Here is a 20,313-nt window from a genome sequence, read left to right on the forward strand (position 1 = left end):
CATACCCATCAGACCCCACATGGATAAGATAGTGGTTGGAGTGCTTTTCATCTTTCAGCAGGTTTAACAAAATTTTCAGTATTTTAGAATGTATTCAAAACTGAACATATATCCCTTCCTCTTGCATTCCTTGGGCTGGTAATTGTGGGATTCTAAGATTACAATCTAGAAGGAGAATAGGCTGTTCAATGGTGCTGAGAAATGTTATTTGGTAAAAAGCTGGTCACAAAACTGACTGATAAAAAAATGCATAAAATACTCCAATTTTGATTAAGATATCTATGTTTTGATGTACATCCATAGACATCAAAACCATTAGACACCAAATTTGGACATTTTTCTCATGTATATAACATTGGAAGCCTGAATATAACAAAATGGCACCGAGTTCAATACTTATCTGAACCAAAATATATTATTGAAGCTATAAATGGCCTGCAGAGTCCAGCAATAATCATACTATAATCTAGATCCTCGACATTATCATTGTGGGTGTGCTCGACATCCTGATTTGATATTGTTGTTGTGAAAATTTCATCTATCACAACAACTGAAAATTATTTTTCTAATTGTTAATTTGTTTGTTGTTTGCTGTGAAAAAAATCAAATAACTCACATTGTGATTTTCACAATTAAAAATACGGAAGAAAAATATTGCTGGAAACTGAGAAAATAGTAGCACACACATACACAATAAGATTGACACCATTATTTGTGGACAATTGTCCCCCGAAAAACCCAATGTGGAAAAACCGGTGCAGTCGCTGATGGTTCTATTATTATGCAGTAGTGAAATTTGAGTACAATAATTTGGATGCCGAATCTGGCAATTCTACAGAGAAAAATACTGCCAAAAATCTAGTGAGGAATTTTCCTAACCCCACATACAAATCTGACATTGAAGATTGGCCTTTGAAACCCCTCCATGAATTGCCCTGTGTCACCCTTCGCGTGGGCTCTGCATAGGCTCTAATTCGTATGACCTGGATCTCGATCTGATCTGCTTCTTTTGCTTGCCACTGACTCATAAAGTGCTTCTCCCGACCTCTGCAAAATTCTTCCACCACTGGAACACTGAAACGACTTCCCGAATCTGCAAATCGAACTGCCTCTAGAGGCTATTGTGCAGTCCCTGTGTTAGCCTCATAGTGGCTCTGCCTCTTTGCAAACACACTCACTGGATCTAGAAATCTTCCTCCAGCCTCACTGTTTCTGCCCCTCACTGTCTTTGCTTCGATTTCTGGCTCTTCGACAACTACTACTGCTCTTTAGAAATCGATCGACTTTCTCTTATAATCCACTGTTGGAGCACCAACGACTAAGATTAAACCTTAATCAATGTCTTGGATCATCTTGGAGTCGATCCGTGTGAGTTTCTGAATGATTCACACTCTGACTTAATTAATTTTGATTAATTAACCATATTCCCTAAGTTTAGACTTAGGAAATATTTAAAAATCGGCTATTAATCTAATTAAGCCATCTCTAGGCGGAATTTCTAGAAACGATTTCTAGGTTTTGGAGATCTCATGCACTCTAGCCTCTTCACCAAATTTTGTGGCTAGAACACATCCGATGCTACAGAAAATAACACTCCCTCTTAGCGAGGACTATGGTCTGTCTAGTGCTGCACATCCTGCCACAACACTTTGTCTCTGTATCTCCTCCTGTCACACTGCTGATGTCTAACTATATTGCCCACCAACCACTGCACAACTCTAATGCTGCATCTGTGTTGCTGCTGACACTATTGTACTGCTACCAACTCTGCATCTGCACTGCAACTCCCTCTCATCTGTTGCTGCTGCAACTGTAACAACTGCAACTGAGAAGCATCCGAAATAATGAATCAACTGTGTTCAGTATGATGCCTTTGTCTCCCGAGTCTCTAACTACTCGTAGTATCTGCACTGTCACTGAAGAATCTACGTTGTTGCCAACTTTGCACTGAGCCACTTGCTCTGTTGTCAACACTGCTCTGCCGTCCTCAACATCTGACTGCTACTAGTCTGCAACTGTCACTTTGGTACTGACTACATCAACTTCCATTGATCCATCCTGCTACTGAATCCTATGGGCCCCTGTAGCCAGGTAATGATCCATGAGGTGGACTCCCCAATGGACCCTGCCCGAATCTGCAACTCTGACCTCTGATCTACTCATATTGCAGTTTCTATTGCATTGTTGCTACAACTACTACAATAATGAGTCTGGTTTCCCTAGATCCTGAAGCGTTAGCTTCCATAGGGTTGCTCCCTCCGAAGCTACATTTGGAAGGTACAATGCCAATCCCTGTATCCTATGCCAATGAAACAAGTCATGAAGGACATATCCATTCACAATAGAAGAGGAGTCATCATTAAACATATCGGAATTAGGTACAAGGGTAGTTGTAGGGTTCTAGTTTTTAATTTTATTTTTGGTCTTATTATGGTGAAATCTTGTGTCTTCTCAAGATAAATCCCAAAAGCTCAATTGCAAAACCCACTATACTGAGGAGGGGGCCACTGTCAACTCACCAACCCTCCTATTGCTTTTAGCTTGCTCTCCTCTAGCTAAAGTGGGTTCTCTCTATTAGATCTTAGGGATCTAATGGCCTGGTCAAACCAAGTGAAGAGCCCCATAAGGCTTCTACTTCAAATACCCCCACTCAATGGATTGTACCATATATGGCTTAAGGTGGATAAAACTGCTAGAGTTCTTTGGATAATTTGAAGGTTTAAGTTCAAAGGTTAAGGCCCCCAAAAACACACAACCAAGGAATCATTAAGAGAGTAAAACCCTAACAAAACAATTTCAATGATTTAGAAGGAAAAGGGGTAATTGAGGATAGAAGATTAGTTCCTTAGCTTGTCAATTTCCATTTTTTGGTTCGTGGGGTTTGGGGAGCAGTTGTTGTGGGGCATAGAGAGTCAAGGAGCAACTTTCTTTGGGAATTTGGAGCAGATACAAGGCTCAAAGGGACTAGGGTAAGTCCACTCAATTATCCTAGGGTTTCAAATCAAGGCTCTCAATTTCCAAAGATGAATTAAGGGAAGGTTCTGATTTTATTTTTGGTCTTATTACAATTAAATCTTGTGTCTTCTCGAGATAAATTCCAAAAGGTCAACTACAAAACCCACTATATTGAGGGGACCACTGTCTGGTTGAAATATAGTAGCCATGGCCAGTATTTTCATTATGTGAAGAAATAGAAAATTTGAATTTTAAATTTTGCCCCCTAAATTGATCAAGTTGAACTCCTATTATTAAAGTCGGTTGGGCCCCTTGGAGGCACCCATTCGACCCCCTTTGAAAGGATATAAATAAAAGTTCACTTCTCATTTGGACATCGATTTGTATTTTGGTTATCTTTAATCTAGTGAAGGAAGAAGGAGAAAAGGAGGGTTGAATTTTAGGAGGGCTTGAGATTTCATCTTCTCCTTGGTTACTGGTTTGGCTATTACCTTGATATTGGTGTTTCTGATGTATTGATGAATCTTGAACTCTCTCTCATAAGGAAAGATTTATGGGTTTTCCCCTTGTGGAATAATGAGGTCTATAGTGATTTCCAAGGCCCATTAAAAGGAGAGGCTCACTTGCTTCAATGAAGCTTAATGGCTCTCCAAGAAAGACCAAAAGGAGTGAGGATCAAGATCTAGGTATTTAAGATGTTGCAAGAAGATTAAGTGTACCTAGAATCAAGATCCCCAAAGTGGAATAGGAACTCTCAATAAACTCTTTTAAATGAGCAAATGCCTCCAAGAAATGTGTTGCTAAATTGAGAGACATAGGTTGGGTCCACATGAGACTTAGGGTTTTACTATTTATCATGAAAGGGAAACCTCCAATGAGAACCCTAGGTCAAGCTAGGACAAAGAAAGGGTTGAAAAAGATCAAGCTTTAATAAGAGACAACCCTCAAGAAATCCTTTCACTATTACGTCCAAGATTGGCTACCAATGTCTGAGCTAGGGTTTGGTTTTTCTCACAAAATAATTGTTGAAATTTCATGAAACCTTGAAGATCTTTAGGAGGGACACCAACGCAAAAGGTTATCCAAGTAGAAGGTTATAGCAAGGCCGTGTAAGTGAAAGGCCGAAATTTTTGGGAGGAAACGATAAAGGAGGAAGGGTGATCACTGAAATTTTGTTAGACTAGTGCCTTCCGCTTGGGCAATGGAGTCTTTGTCATTTGAAATTTGGACTAATTTGTTCCTCAAGGAGGTTGAAAAATGATGCCCCAACACCTATCTCTCAACAATTACCCACCCAAGACCAATGGGTTTTCATGGAAGAAAAATAAATTTCAATCCATTAGGAACATTCTTCTACTTGTTATCAATAAGTAACATGCACAAATTTGCAATCAAACAATCTTCAACAATGATTTTCAACAATTACGACAAAGAAAGAAAGAGCAAGTTGCATAATTTCCACACTTTAGACATTATTCATGAAAAATTATTCCATAAAATTCACTTACAACATAACAAGAGATATATCCAATCCAAGATCAAGACAATGGCTCCAAAATTGAAAATTGAACTAGCCTCCAAAGATATTGAAATGCATGAAAGAGTCTCCAACAGTCATCCAAGAAGAAATGTGAATTACTCAAGAAGAGCTAATCCAAGAATGTGATGATGATCCAATACAAATGAGGCTCTCCTTTATTTATATGAGCCTTTTACAAGTTCAATTTAGCCTAATTGGTCTAGTTAAACCCTAATAATATTTTAATGTGCAAATAACATATCCTTTGGTGACAAGCCCACCAAATAGCTACTAAAGTGAATGATAAGCTATCCCAAGAGGGTCAAAATAGTGCAAAATGGAGTAAGTAGTGTTGTTAGAAGGCCAAAATGAGTCCTCTAAGTGCCATAGTGAAGAGGAGGGCTCCATAAATAATGATCAAGGGGGTGGGCCCTTGTTTTCTAAGCAAAGCATCATGTGGTGTGCCCAAGTGGTTGTAGGGCACGATAAATGGTCTCATGGGTGTGCAATGACTCAATAACAAGTCGATGCTCCATTAATGAGTGCTTGAAGATGATGCATTCCCTCCCATGTCTCTCTAGTGAGACAAAACCTCATCCGTGCCATGCATCTTCTTCTTCCTCGTCATTGATTCTGACCCCTTGTACATTACTCCCCGCCTTGGACACCTATCTGATCTCTTCTTGACGAAGAGCTGCCCACAGTTCCTCCCAATCTGGAAGGCTCGTCTTGCCCAGTATGCTCTAGACAAATACCTGACAATCCTCTGAGATTGCTTTGAATGCGGTCCTCACCATCAGTTCCTGATCTGGTGTGGCCCCTATGGAAGTTAGTTAATCACGGATCTCCTTCAATCCACTGAGGAAGATATCTATCTGCTCTCCCTTATGCATCTGATATGACCGCAGCTAGTTTTCAGGTAACATCCTCCTCTGCACAGAAGAATGTTGGTACAATTTCTTCAGGGCCTCCCATATCTCATTTTCCGTCTCCTTCTCGGCAATGTGTCGCACCACATGATCCTTGACGCCATCAAGGATGATGTACTTTAGCTTGGCCATTGCCTCCTCGTACTTGTCATTTTCCACTGGGTCAACCGGGATTGCTATCGTTTTCAAGGAAAAGTGTTTGATGCGATACTTGTCTAGAATGGACAAGATCCTAGCCTTCTAGACTACGAAGTTTGAAGCTCCGTCCAGTCTATCCTGATCTCTTAGCCCATTCACTGCCATTTCGCTGCTCCTCTTTCGACTCTTTCAAGTCTCTCTACTTCCCGTCTGGAAGTTCTCGATTTGACTCCCTCTGAGCCTCAATTTCCCTTTTGGAAATCCCTCTGCCAATCCTCGGCAGCAACTCCCTCCTCCTTGGTCTTGCCCTGTTAGGTACTGTTCTGACCACAGTACCCCACCAGCTTCGCTCCGCAACTTACCCACAGCCTCCTATGCCCCAGCAGTTTAAAGGTTAGAGCCTCTAGGCTCTGTGCAATTCCGGCATCGGCACAATTTGCACCTCCTGACCACAACGTCGATCCTTCTTGGCTAAGAAAGATGACCGGGCACTGCGTAGGTCAGGTCTGCTCCTCTTTGCCTTAGCATTGATCCTCCTCTTGGCTCAAACTGATGACACAGGCTCTCTACGATACGCCTTTCTTGTTGCTTTCTGCTAGGAACAACTTTTGTCACTCGGGATAGTTGTTTTTGCTACTGCTGCTCTGCTCCGCTGATGCCTTCAGTTATCTTGTGATCTGCAACCACGCTCTAATACCATGTTGGAATTTCTAAGTCTATCCGTCAAAAATTCTTCCTATACTATCCGATTTATTTCTTCCTACTTGTTCAATTACTTACAAGTTATTTACCATGTAAATACTGAAAATAAATACAAGTACAATATCAACACATATAGATCATCAACTGAAAGAAACAAGCACACAAGTGACACCATGATTTTTGGACTAATGTCCCCTAAAAAACCCAATGCGGGAAAACAAGTGCAGTTATCAGAGGGTTTTATTATTATACAGTTTTAGAATACAATCTGGGTGCCAGAAATGGCTCACCCAACAAAGAATGCCCTCGGCAATAGTACCTCTCAGTCGGAGATAGATATTCTAGCTAAATCACCAGAGGAACAATCCCACAGCAACACTGCAGCACTTCTGCTGCTCCCAGTCACCCTGATAGGGACTGTGTCACCCTATCCAACTCTCTAGCTCCAATCTGCCCCACGAAATCTCCCAGTGTCAGCCTCTACGGTCTGCATCAGCCTATTTGGCCTAGCGTTAGCCCAACGTCAGCTGATCTAGCCCAGCATTTGCCTCTCGGGGCTCTGCATCAACCTTTGGAGCCTCTGCGTCTCCCACGTTGGCCTTCCTCAGGCTTTGCGCAACTCTTGGTTGCCTCTGCGTGGCCTCTGGATGCCTCTGCGTGGCTTGTAGCTGGATCTGGATCAACCCTCTCCCTGCTTCTGCATTGATGCTTCCGGTACTATCTCTACCTCTTTGCTACTGCGTTCACTGCCCCTCAGCTGCAACTCTGATCACTCCTTTGATTTCCTCAGCAAGCCTTGCCCTAGAAAATTGAATTCTTGATCAACTCGGTGTGTTCTCCAAGTGACCCTCAAGCCTCTTCTTATACTTTTCTCGTTGACAATTCAATGGCCGAGATTAAGTCCCTAATCAATGGCTAAGATTAGATCTGGCTTGATCCATGACTTTTGGACCATTCTAACTCAGTTTTATATTAATTCACATTAATATTTTATTTTCCCTAAGTTTAGACTTAGGGACTCCATTAAAAATATTAATTATTTTAATATCTCCCAAACTGGTTAGTTTTCGCCCAAAACATTTCTAGGTCTTGGAGATCTCATGTGCTTTAGCCTCTCCACCAATTTTCAAGGCTAGAGCACATCTAATGCTACCCAAATTAACATCACATCCCCTGCACTACTGCTTCATGTACTGTTGCCCATGACACTGCCACTGCCACTGCGACATTTGTACTGCAGCTCCCTCTCAACATGCTGCCCATGCTGCCCCTAGCACTGCCACTGCTAACTGCTGCACTGCAACTCAGTTACCGAGAAGTAGGTAACTGACTTCCCCCAAATACTGACATCCCAGTCAGTCTGGAAGCCTCGTGATGCTGACGCTGCCTCTATTGCTAACCCGTGCTTCCTCTACTGCCACTGCGTCACTTGCAAACACCTCTATGCCTCTCGCACTGCTGCAACCTCTATTGCGTTGCTACAAACTTCTGCACTCTAGCCTTGCCTTGCTGCTCCACCACACTTTGCTCCACTCGACACCTGTCATCATGCTACTGTCGTTAAGGGCTCCCGTAGCCGGATGTGATCCAAGAGTTTGGGCACCTCAAGGATCATGCCCGTAGTATGTAGTCCTCCTGACTACAACTCGATGTGTCCCCACCTCTTCTCTAGAGGCACATGAACACTCATGGCACAATTGTCATCAGTCTCGACCTCTTTCTTCGCCTTAGCTAGAGCTACCTTTGAATTGGAAGCCTCTCCCTTATTTTTCTTCCTGGGACATTGGGATGCATAATGTCCTAGCTCCCCACAATGGAAGCACTTAACCTTGGAGATGTCCTTCTTCTTCCTCTTCCCTTGTTGTCCTGCAGATGCTAGAGCCGCATCCTCCTCCTTCTCTTTCTTGATTCGACTTTCGTTGCCACTACTCCTCACCTTGGTCATCCTCTTGATCTCTTCATGACGAAGAGCGTCCCACATCTCCCAACGAGGAAGAGTAGCCTTGCCCAAAATACTTTGGACATTTGTCTCCCACTCCTTGGAGACTGCATTCAGGGTAGTCCTGACCACAAAATCTCGATCCGGTGTAGACCCCACGGAAGTAAGTTGGTCGCGAATCTCTTGCAACCTGAGAAGGAATGGATCTATCTACTCTGCCTTCTGCATCTGATATGACCGCAACCGATTCTCCAATAGCATCTTCCTTTGCACAGAAGAGCCCTAGTATAAGGTGGTCAGTGCCTCCCACATCTCCCTTGCTGTGTTCTTCTCAGCAATATGTGGTATGCCATGATCTTTGACGCCATCTAGGATCAAGAATTTTGCCTCTGCGTCGGCCTCCTCAAACTTCTCATTAGCAGCTAGGTCAACTGGGATAGCTACGATTTTCATGACAAAGTCCTTAATGTGATGTCTGTCTAGGATTGCCAAGATCCTGGCCTTCCAGATGACAAAATTGGAAGCTCTGTCCAATCTGTCTTGATCCCTCAATCCATTGACTGCCATTTCAGCTGCTCTTCTGGACTCCCTCTAAGTCTTGACTTCCCTCCTGGAAATCTCCCTCTAAGTCTTGATTTCCCTCCTGGAAATCGTCTGCCCAGCTGTCAAACTGCTCCTCTCCAATCCTCCTTGCAACTGCAACTCGGATCTGGATTCCTTGGCTAGAAATCCGTCGAGGTAGTGACTCCCTCTACCTTGGTTCTGTCTCCTTAGACACTGTTTTGTATCGACAGAAACAACGTCGCACCAGCTCCTCAAATCACAATCTGCCCACAACTCCTCAAGTCTCGACAACTAAAGAAACTGAGCCTTTCAGGCTTTGAGCAATCCTGGCAAGGGCTAAATCCACTCCTCCTAGCCACAGCGTCGATCCTTCCTAACTGAGAAAGACGATCGGGCACTGCGTAGGTCTGATCTGCCCCTCTACCTCTACGCTGACCCTCCTCCTGGCTCGTAATGCTAATGCAGGCTCTGCGTCACTTCTTCTCTTGTTGCTTTTGCTCTGGAACAACATTGTCTCTTGGGACAACTGCTACTACTGCAAATTTCAGATTTCTTCTGGTGCCTTCAGTCCCCCTGTGATCTACAATGCTCTGGTACCTCTTAGCCCTGAGATGCAGTGCTGTTTTTTTTTAAGGATGAAGGAAAGGCTCGGTCTGCTTCGTTGTTCTTAAAGGGGTCCCACATGGGCCATCATTCCCCTTCTTCTTTTACCCCGCTCACACTCTACCCATCCCATTTCCTAAATTAACCTTCATACCCCGACAAAACCCTCTTTAATCTTAGCCCCAAGTGAATTAGCCAAAAACCCCCATAAAACCTTACCCATTCGCCATACGCGCCGTCAACACAGCTCCCGAGGGCGCCTCGTAATTCCACCTCCCTCCGCCATTGATCTTTTCCCACTGATCCTATGGCCCACATTCCTCCCGATCAATGCATCATGCTCGATCGTTCTCCACCATTAGATCAACCCTGCCAGATCTAACAGTCAGCGCCCATATCGCGCGGACAACAAGCGCAAAAAGTACCCGCTCGATGAGGGCGGTTTTTCTCTTTCCCCGCCGCTACGTGTCATCCATTGAATGGCATCGGGAAAGTTCTGACATTTTTCGCTTACCACCCGATGCCCGCTCGATAAAAGTTGTTTCCACTTAAACTAAACCACCCCGCGTGTTACCGTCCACGCATCTCTGCTGCCCGATAACCGTCCGATCTGCTGGTCAGAAGATCCAATGGCCCGGACATGTTCCACTCCCACCACGACCACTAGCCTCCAAAAAGCGATCCCCACCACACATCTCCCTTGATCCGATGACCACCATTCACAATCACTCACAACCATTCATCTTCCCATGCACTCCATACCCCACGTCCTGTCTGTTACGCGAAGAAGAAGATGGCCGACTTTGTTAGTCTGGCGACAGTCTGACCATGAAACTGAATTAAAAGAAGAGCATGGCCGGAGGAGAAAAGGACACAACACGACTCAACAACCGAATTAAACAATCATGGAACTCCACTGCCATTATCAATCTGACCATCTGGAGGACAGCATGGTACAAGAACTGATCAAGTTTTCGTAGTGGAGAAAGAAACTACGTTCAAAGATGCTATCAGACAGTTACTGGTAGTTGGTGGTCAATTAAGACCCCTCCATCCCTAAATGGATAAGGGCCATTGTAATGATAGATTATAAATAGCCAGAAGGAAGATGTAATCAGGGTTGGCAATTGTGTTTCGGTTCAACTTCTGGAGACTGTAGATATTCTGTAACTTGCAGCGTCTCATATTCATTTTCAACAATGCAAGCTTATTTTGCTGTTAATTGCTCAATGCCCATTTCTCCTCTACTCTAAGCTTGTGCCTAAAGTATTGTATTCATGATTTCTTCTACGTCTAATGCTAGATAACTATCATCTTATCCCTGGATTAGACAATTGAATGTATCAGTGAGTGGGTAACTTAGGTTTCTTCTGTATCTAATGCAAGATAACTATCATCTTATCTCTGCATTGATAGATTAGATTTGCAAGTTTCTTTACTAGTTGCAGCTGGCCATCATACATTCTGTATGTATCTGCTAGTGTGGTTAGTATTCTTCGTCTATTCACCTAATTCCCAAATTGTTGAGCATTGGTGGTTTAAAGCCTTATAGTCTGAGGGTGTTCATGCATGTCTGGAGTGAAAACAGAGTAGAAATGGTTATCTGGCTTGAACCAAACCATCACCCATCCCAATAGGTTCCTAGAACCATATTGAAGATTATATGTTACCAGGCATCTCCGAGCTACAACCTAGGAGAGTTCCCTGGAGCTATAACATAATTGGCACCATTGTCGGGGAGAGGAGATTGAAGCTCAACTTCCATGGGAGAACGACACAGATCCAGCTTTGATGATAGACAAAGTCTAGACACAGTTTTGGTTGTAATCATCTGTCTGGCGACTCTATTGGAAGCCGAAACTCTTGGCGACTCCACATCACAGTTCTGGTTCAGTTTGTGAGGCACACTCGGAAAAATCCTCAGAAATCACCAGCTGACCCAGTACCTGACCCTGAGAAGATTATCAAGGAAAGAATGACATCACAAAAGGGAGCATCAGGATCAGGTAAACCTAAACAAGCTTATGCATCTCTTCGAGAAAGGCTTGTAGCAGAGCACATACATGTTGAGAATATAGCCTTTAGCGCTAGCAGTGAAGAAAAATTTTCGGAGATTCATAAAGCTCCTTATTCTTTAGGTCCTCCTTTGGATGTCAACCCAAGGGAAACCTCCCCTCCTGTCCATCATATTCCTTTAACCCTGTACTTCCTATCTTTCAGGCTGCCAGCACTCTTTCATCTACCCCAGTCATGGCAGGCCCACAAGCACCCACCAAAATGGAAAGAATCATAGTTGCTAGGTATGGGCCCTTGGTATTGTCTACTCCTTTGAATGCCATGCCTATAGGAGAATATCAGAAGTACATGCCTAAGTTCACTGGAACAGAAGGAGTCACAACAGAAGAACATCTTGAGTCATTCTATAGCTATGCTGAAAACCTAGATATTAGTGAAGATGATGTATGGATGAGAGTGTTCGTCCAAAGCCTAGATGGAGAGGCTAGAAAATGGTTCAGAGAATTAACCCCTAGGTCTATAACAGACATTGAGGCCTTAGATGATGTGTTCTTAAAGCATTAGGGGGATAAGAAAGATCTGCTCTATTATCATACTGAGTTTGGCAACCTAAAAAGGGAAAATGGGGAGTCATTGTCCGATTTCAATAAAAGGTTCAACCGCATGTACAACAAGATACTAGCTGAAGTGAAACCTACTCCCACCTCTTCCAAGCTCACCTATACCAATGCCTTTGATTCCGACTTCTGCCTACTATTGAGAGAAAGAAGATGTGCTTCTCTGGCTGAGATGCAGGATGCAGCGTTGGAGGTAGAATCTAATATTATGGTTGTAGAGAAACTCAAAGGACATGCTGATCGAAGGAGACGAAGGGTTGAATCTTCTTCATCTTCAGACCCCAAGATAGACAAAATGACCAAGATGATAGAATCATTGGAATCTGAAATCTCCAAACTGAAGGTTGAGCAGCATTCGGGGAAAGGAAGGGTTCCTAATACATTTGCTCCTAGAAACCCAAATCCACATAGGAGAGCAAATGAACAATTGCAGATCATGCAAAGGCGCAAAGAGGCCAGTGAAGAACAGAAGGTGAAGACTCCTTTCCAGAATGCAGTCATGGAGGAGGAGCAGTTCGATGAGGAGGATGAGATCCACTGCATGGAAGACGAAGGCAGTGCTTCCTTTTTGACCTTCGCTGCCTATGAAGAGTGTAACAACCCATCTCAAATCACGAACAACATAGCAATATTAGCATGCATGTGAGGCATACATATGATAGCTACATATGCATGCATCATATACATTGCACTAGTATATATATATATATATATATATATATATATACATCGACTATATATCGACTATTCATGGAGAATGTCTAAATATAAGATAAATGAATTAATTATCAAAGGTGTAAATTAAATACCTAATTCTCGTAAATAGAAGAAATATACACTCAGTAAGAAATATGGTTGAGTTTATACATTCATGTGTGCATGTTAAAGAAGGCACTTTATGGATTGAAGCAAAATCCCCCAGTGCTTGGTATGCCCCAGTGTTACTTGGGAGCGGGAGTGAAGCAGGGAGCGAGAGTGAAAACGGGAGCGGGAGCGACATTTTCAAAAGTTCCCGGTTTGGGGGCGAATCTCGGAGTGATTTTTTAAAAATATATATATTTTTTATATTTTGATACATATATGTCAACAAAAACATGTAGAATGATGAATTACATATTAAAAACATAAAAAAACATAGATTGATCATTGAACCATATCACATCAATCATGTAGAAGTTATAATCTTCATCAACCACGTCCACAAGTTAGTAACATACATATTACAACATATTGAGTCTTGTGAATCATGATTCATCAATCTTAAAGTTTCAACTTCAAGCTTTCAAAATTGAAAATTCAATATATAACATTTATCATCATTGATCACCAAAGTTGTACTTGTAAGCTAAGTTTAACCATTACAAGAAATAATATCTAACTGTTAACATGAAATGAAATGTTATAAAATGAATTATGAAATGAAATGAAACAACTTTCACGAAGCATCATATTCATAATTCAAAATCATTACCAATGAGTTATAATTGCCAACTTCAAACTTCAAACTTTCATTGTCACAGTCATATATTGTTTACAAAAAATATCATTATGATATGAAAGAGTCAAGACTCAAGACTCAAGACTCAACAGTTATGAAAACTAATAGAAACTAGAAAAGACAAGTAAACTGTAAATCTATTATCTACTACTACATGTGGCCCTTGCCACGAGAGTCTAATGTATGAGCAGGTCGTGGTGGTCTTCTAGGAGTCTCCCGCACAGACCGACGACCAGAACTAGAAGGCACATGCCCTCCACGTGAGGGTGTAGATGGAGGTGGCGACAACAAAGGAACAAGACTTGGAACTTGAGCACTGCTACTGGATGGTGGAGGTGGCATGGCTGTTGCTTCATCTTCCTCCCTTATAAGTTCCTCTTCCAGTTCTTCAAGATATATATTGCCATCCTCCAAATTGTCATGCTCTGGGTGGTTGTCCCAGATTTTATATGTTGGATCCTCATAAGCCCGATCACAGTAATGACTCAACATCCTCAAGTTGTAGTGCACATAAACCAAGCGTTTTGCCCGGTTTTCATTGAGTCTGTTTCTTTTCACATTATGTATGATGCTATAGGTGCTCCAACACCTCTCTGCAAAAGAAGTATTTACAACCTGTGATGGAACTTTTTTTGCCAATTTTGGCAAAAGTCCATGCCCGCCATATGTTTCCCTCCATGTGAGAGCATCAAATCTGTCTCTGTCTTCCATTGCATGGAAGGTACCAAACAAACCATTGTCACTGAAGTATCTGCCTATTTCAAGGCGCACACTAGCACATTCCTCCCTGTCAGGTATCAACTTTTTTAATGCTTCCAAATATCCTTTAGATACCTCTTCATCTATATGGGGTTTGGTCCTAACCCCACCCCCTAGTGCAAATTGGCCCAACCAAGATGTAGAGTAGTATTTTGGTGTAAGGATATACGCCAAGCAATGTAGTGGAAGATTAAGTTTATTCCATCGTACACACACACAATCGTGTATCAATTTGTATAAGTTAGGATCATTGTTATGAACAATATATTTTATTTGCCCCAACATGGTATCCATTTGCTCATACACCTTGCCAATCATTGGTTTATCTGTATTTGCAAACTGAATCATGTGATAAATGGGCTTGGTGAAATCCAATACTTGCCTCACACGTGCCCAAAACATACCATCAAGAGCAGCCTCCTCCACCAGTTCAAAACCTCGCCTATCAGTTGCATTTGTAGCCCTTTCCTTTAATACCTGCCAGTGTGGACTTGATACCATGCTAGCCAATGACTCTCTTACCTTCAAAAGGCGCCTGAAGGTGAGGTAATAGCTACCAAATCTAGTCCTCGCAATCTTCAACAACTCCAATCTTGAGTGACTGCGGAAAAGGCCATGGGTATTGCTATGATTTGTAATAAATTTTATCATTTGTTTGCCTTTCTTGTACAAATCACCAATCCATTTGTATTGTTCATTTTTGTTCTTAACAACTTCATGCATCAAAAGGTTCAATGTGTGAACCAAACACCGAAACCAAAATATGTTGGGGTATTTATCCTCAATAATTTCTCCCGCTGCCTTACAATTAGGAGCATTATCAGTGATGACTTGGATGACATTGTATGGCCCAATACGCTCAATTGTTTCAAGTAATGGTTTTGCAATGTTGATGGCGGTCTTGAACTTGTCTGAGTAATCATATGTTGAAAGAAAGATGGCACCACTAACAAACATAGCAAGAACACTTATCAATGGATTGCCTTTTACATTTGTCCATCCATCAAATACAATGGACACCCTATGGTCAGTCCAAGAACTTGTCATTCTATTCAAAGAAAGTGATATTTTTGCTTTTTCATGATCAAGTCCAACGGTTCTTGCCTTGTCATACCCAGGGCTCTTCTATCCTTTAGGGGCATCATTTATGGCAGAAACCATTTCGTGCCAATAAGGTGAGCGAAGAACATTGAATGGTATCCCACATGCATAGACAAACTTATAAACTTTTGAATCCACATCATTCCTACACCCTTCATCAAGGAAATCTGATATGGTTCTACGCCTTAAAGTTCGTGACCCTATGCCTCCATATCCACTGCCTTGGGAGGATGCTGAAGGAGTTCTTTGTGCTTGTGATTGTGAGCTTGGTTCAAAGAAACCCCTTGATTTTTTAGATTTGTATTGGGCTTCCTCCTCTTCCCTTATGTATTTGCTCTATCTGCTGCTGACACACCTGCACAAGTTTTGATTCCTATTTGTTTATCTCCATCCCATGGCATTTTCCCGCAGAGGTGTTTTCTGGCACGGGTGTATGAACCTATGTAATTATTGTTGCAATGGGGGCAATGAAATTTAGTGGTTCCATCTCCTTTCCCTGCTTCAGGCTTGTTAACATATTTCCACAATGGGGTTTGGTCTTGTTTAGTTTTTTCAGCTGTTGAATCATTTTCACCCTCCTCTAGCTCCTCCTCAGCAGAGTTTTCATCAAATCCACTTTGTCCCCCTTCTTCATTTTGAACCCTCCTTTTCCTACTCTCCAACACCATAATAACCAGAAAAGGAACCAAGAAGAAGAAAATGCCAAGAAATATGACCATGATGTTTGAAATTTGTAGTTTTGAATCTACAAAATTTAATAAAATGGAATGGGAATGGGAATGGCCCAATGGGAAACCGAAATAGTGAAAAATTTATTTATTTATTTAGAAATTAGGAATAAATTAATTAACATTAAAAAAAAATTGCTAACCTACCTCAAATGCGTCCAAGACTCCTTGTTCCTTGCTCCTTGCAGCGTGCTCCTTGCTCCTTGGCACCTTGCTCTCTCTCAGTCTCACTCAACTCTCACAATCACAAATTCACAATGATTCATTTTTGCCCTCCCTCCCTCATTATATATAAAAAAAAAAAAATTCGATTTTTGCACCGTGCGATTTTTTTTTTCCACCACTTTCACTCTCGGCCTGTGCGCGCATCGCTTTGGGAGCTAAATTTATAACTCGGGAGCGATCACTCCCTGATCGCTCTCGGGTTATAAATTTTGCTCTCGGAGCGACGCTCCTGAAGTCGCTCCCGAATTTGGTAGGGAGCGCAATTTTTTTTATCGGGAGCACACTCCCGACCTGTTCCCGAGTCGATCCCGCCCGGAGCGTGGATTGGGAGCGGGATCGGGGGGGGGGGGGGGGGGGGGTGCTCCCTGCAACACTGGTATGCTCGAATCTCTATTTCAAAGTTGTTCAAGGTATGCCCCTAATTTTGGTTTTATATGTTGATGACTTATTCTTCACATATGGACAACATCTGATTCTTGAGTGTAAGAGGGAGCTAATCTTTGAATTTGAGATGAAATATCTTGGATTGATGCACTACTTCCTAGGCTTAGAGGTGTGGTAGAGGCCTGGCGAGATTTTCCTTTCACAAGGGAAATATGTTGTGAAATTGTTGGAAAGTTTTGGTATGGTGGAATGTAAGCCCATGGCCACATCGATGGAAATGAACTTTGAGAAGTTATGTGGAGAAGTTGCGGACCCGATTTGACGAATCCCTTTGAGTATCGACAATTTATTGGGGCTTTGATGTTCCTTGTGAACACTCTACTGGTCGTATGTTATGCTTTGATGTTGCTTGTGAACATGAATCCATCTTTTGCATTTTGTGATATATTTCCTTTTGTATGTGGCCATGGTATGCTTTTCTCTCTTGTTTTTTTACATGCATCAACCTCTGGAGCATCATTCTTGGCCTGACCCAGTCATGTTGACAAGGGGAGGGGGGAATACCAGAGCCTTGTGGACCTAGTGGTCACTGGACCGAGAGAGGGAAGATGATGAAACAGGGCATGTAATGTGCGGGGGGGAGTGAAAAATGTGGAATGGGAAAACAGAACCATGCTACCAAAATCGAGGTTTCCCAAGTAGTTTCGATCTGTTAATTTTAGTTAACAATGGTATGTTCTATGCTTAGCACAATTAATTCAATGTTCCTTTAGTAGCCCAAAGACAATTTCCAATTTATTTTTCCAATAACAATCACATTGACCATAAATCACATTGACAATAATTGTAGATAAAACATAAAATAAATGAAGAAGACAAGCCAAGACAAGAGGACACCAAATTTGTCGGGTGTCAGGGAAAAACCCCAATGTGGGGAAACCCTTTGATCAATTCTTCTTATTATTATATCAAATGTTCAACACAGAGAGACTGTACAAAAGTCAAAGTTGACTTGCCAAATTCAAAGTCAAAACAACCCTATCAAATCTACAGTCAACTGTAGCCAAACTCAGCCCTAACCAAAAAGTCAAAGATGCTCAACACAACAACAAATCTCCCTCTTTGGAGCTTGGTCATACCTAGTCAAATTCGGCTTGATAAAGTGGTCAAAGTCAGTCCAAAATAGTCTTGAAAATTTCTGTCAAACTTGGTCAATTATGTGGCCAGGTCTGTGGTCAACCCTGTAGTTAGCCTTGCGGTCAAAGTGCCCAAAAATTCTCGGCACCTGTGATAAACAGTACGGCTTGCCAAAACCAAAATTTTCCCACAAAAATCATAGTCAAAGGATGAGTCAAAGTGTTCCATCAACGCTGGTCAAACCCTGCAATAGCTCTGAAATTTCGGCCCTATAATTTGTCTGAAATTCATCCTCCTTTGCCACACATGTGAGAGAAAGAGAATGCCCAATAGCTGTACAGACCAATGAGAGAAGGAGAGAGAAGAATGTGTGAGTGATGATGATGCCAAATGAGGTGAGAGGTCACTTGTATTTATACAAGTCATTGAGGGTGAAGAAACACATCCATTGGGCTTCATGAGCCTACATGTGATGTGGCCAACCTAAACAATTTGCACGTATGGGCATAAATTCAAAAACACACTTTTGCTTGTCCAAATTGGATGATCTTTATACCAATTTTGGTCCTCTCGAAAAGAGAAATTTAATGCAATCATCATCTCCATTAAATGAGCTATTCTAAGGTGGAATTTGGCTTAACACGATCCTAAAGCTATAAGCCAGTAAGGGAGATCCCATAAGACTAGGGTTGAGGATTAACCCCCCTGTTAAGGTAAGGGAACAAGAGTACATTCAAAACCCTTCCTCCTTCCAAGTCACCCATTAATCCATACCCAAGTGTGCCCAAGAAAAACAAGCATAAACACCTAGTTACATAATGAAAAATCATGCCTTTGGGATTGCATGGCCTACCTTCAAACATACGATCATGATAGATGAGTGAGGGTACATAATGGTTGCCTCATGTGGTGGGGATAAAGTAGCACATCAAAGGTATCTCGACATATCTTGATAGATGGGAGAGGGTACACAATGGTTGGCTGAGGTGGCGAAGATAAATCGGCACATCAAGGCTATCAGGTGGCTATCAAGGGCTGCTACTAACAATTGAAGGAGGATACATCTGAAAGAAAATCTCTCCAAAGGGGTTCCCCACTTTTGGTAGGCTACAGGTCACATCTCTCCAAAGGTACAAAAGGGTCGAAATTCTACAAGAGAGGCCGAATTGTCACAATGATGATGATAAAATGAAAAGCCCTTTACTTTATTTATATGAGGATAAGATCTAATTTTAGCCTAAAGCCCCTAATAACAAGTGAAATCACAATGAAACCCTTGGGTTATGAGCCAACCCACTATTTCTTAACATAAATGCCAAGAAAATCCCACACATGTGAGCCGTTAGGTCTCTAGTCTTGACGTCATCCATGAAGGAAGCTCCAAATGTTAAGCATTGGTGCCACAAGGTGCCAAGTGTGATGTTGTAGCATCTAAAAATCATCATTTGAGGGTTGTCCCTCAAATTTCCTTCAATGTCTCTCTATGATCCAGAAAATCTAGTTGGAGCACCACAAAGGGGTCTCGAACTGTGAAAATTGTCCTTCTTTGCTCGAACATTGAGGGCCTTTCAGGTGGTACTAACCCTCCATTGGAGGTGAGACCATCCTTATCTGGGTCCTAAGTCATCCCTCATATGGTGCTAAGGTTGGCTTGGGTATGTTGAAAAATGTAACTAGTGTCAGTCTTCATAATTTCTATTTGCAAATTGTCAAGGTTGACTTCAATGACATGTAGGCTCAAGAAGCCCAAAGGATGTGTCTTTTCACCCACATGGATTTGTATAAATACAAGAGTCATCTCACCTCATTTGGCATCACATCATCACACAACATATCTTCTCTCCTTCTCCTATTCATTCGTACAACTCAAAAGAAGAAGACTTCTCTCTCTCCCATGCGAAGTACAAGTGGCCGAATTACAGAGCTGAATTATAGGGTTGACTAGCATTGACTTGGGTATAAATGACATGATTTGATCGCATTTTTGGGTGATTCTTTTCTATTTTAGCAAGCTGCAGATTTTGGGATCAAATTCAAGGCAATATGTGCTCCCTGACCGAAGCCCTAATTTCAGAAGTTGACCACAAGCTACTCTTCCACGTTGACCAGAGTTGACTGCTCCAGATTGGATTGTTTTGGGCTCCCTTTGTTCTGCTAAAGAGGCCGCATTAATTGTTCCAGCACCGAGCTCGTTGAAGATTATGTTGACCTTTGTCTCATTTCTGGTTAGGGCACACTTTTGACCGCAGTTGACAGTTGTTGACTTGAGCAGACTTTATGTAGATCGGTTTTGGCTACAATTGACTCTATCTCTCTCTTGAATTGTTGCTTGCCATTTTGACATTATTTGAATATTGAATTGACATTGGATGATGTACTCTCTCTGTTGAGCATTTGAAGACAATATAATAAGAAGAAGATTTTCAAGGGTTTTCCCCCTAGTGGGGCTTTTCCTTGGTCATTGACCAAATTTGTGTCTCTTCTCTCTTGGCTGTCTTT

At 42.1% G+C, this 20,313-nt stretch overlaps 1 protein-coding gene across 1 annotated transcript in view; it reads left to right on the forward strand.

The window, feature by feature from the left end:
* LOC149261573 (putative RNA-dependent RNA polymerase 5) overlaps positions 1–20,313 on the forward strand; it is a 547,055-nt gene that overhangs the window by 507,157 nt on the left and 19,585 nt on the right. The gene's annotated exons all lie outside the window — the stretch shown is intronic.

This window comes from Pinus tabuliformis, chromosome 6 (genome assembly GCF_031772625.1).
Source record: "Pinus tabuliformis cultivar Carrire ecotype Pingquan chromosome 6, CPIR1, whole genome shotgun sequence".
Lineage (NCBI taxonomy): Eukaryota > Viridiplantae > Streptophyta > Pinopsida > Pinales > Pinaceae > Pinus > Pinus tabuliformis.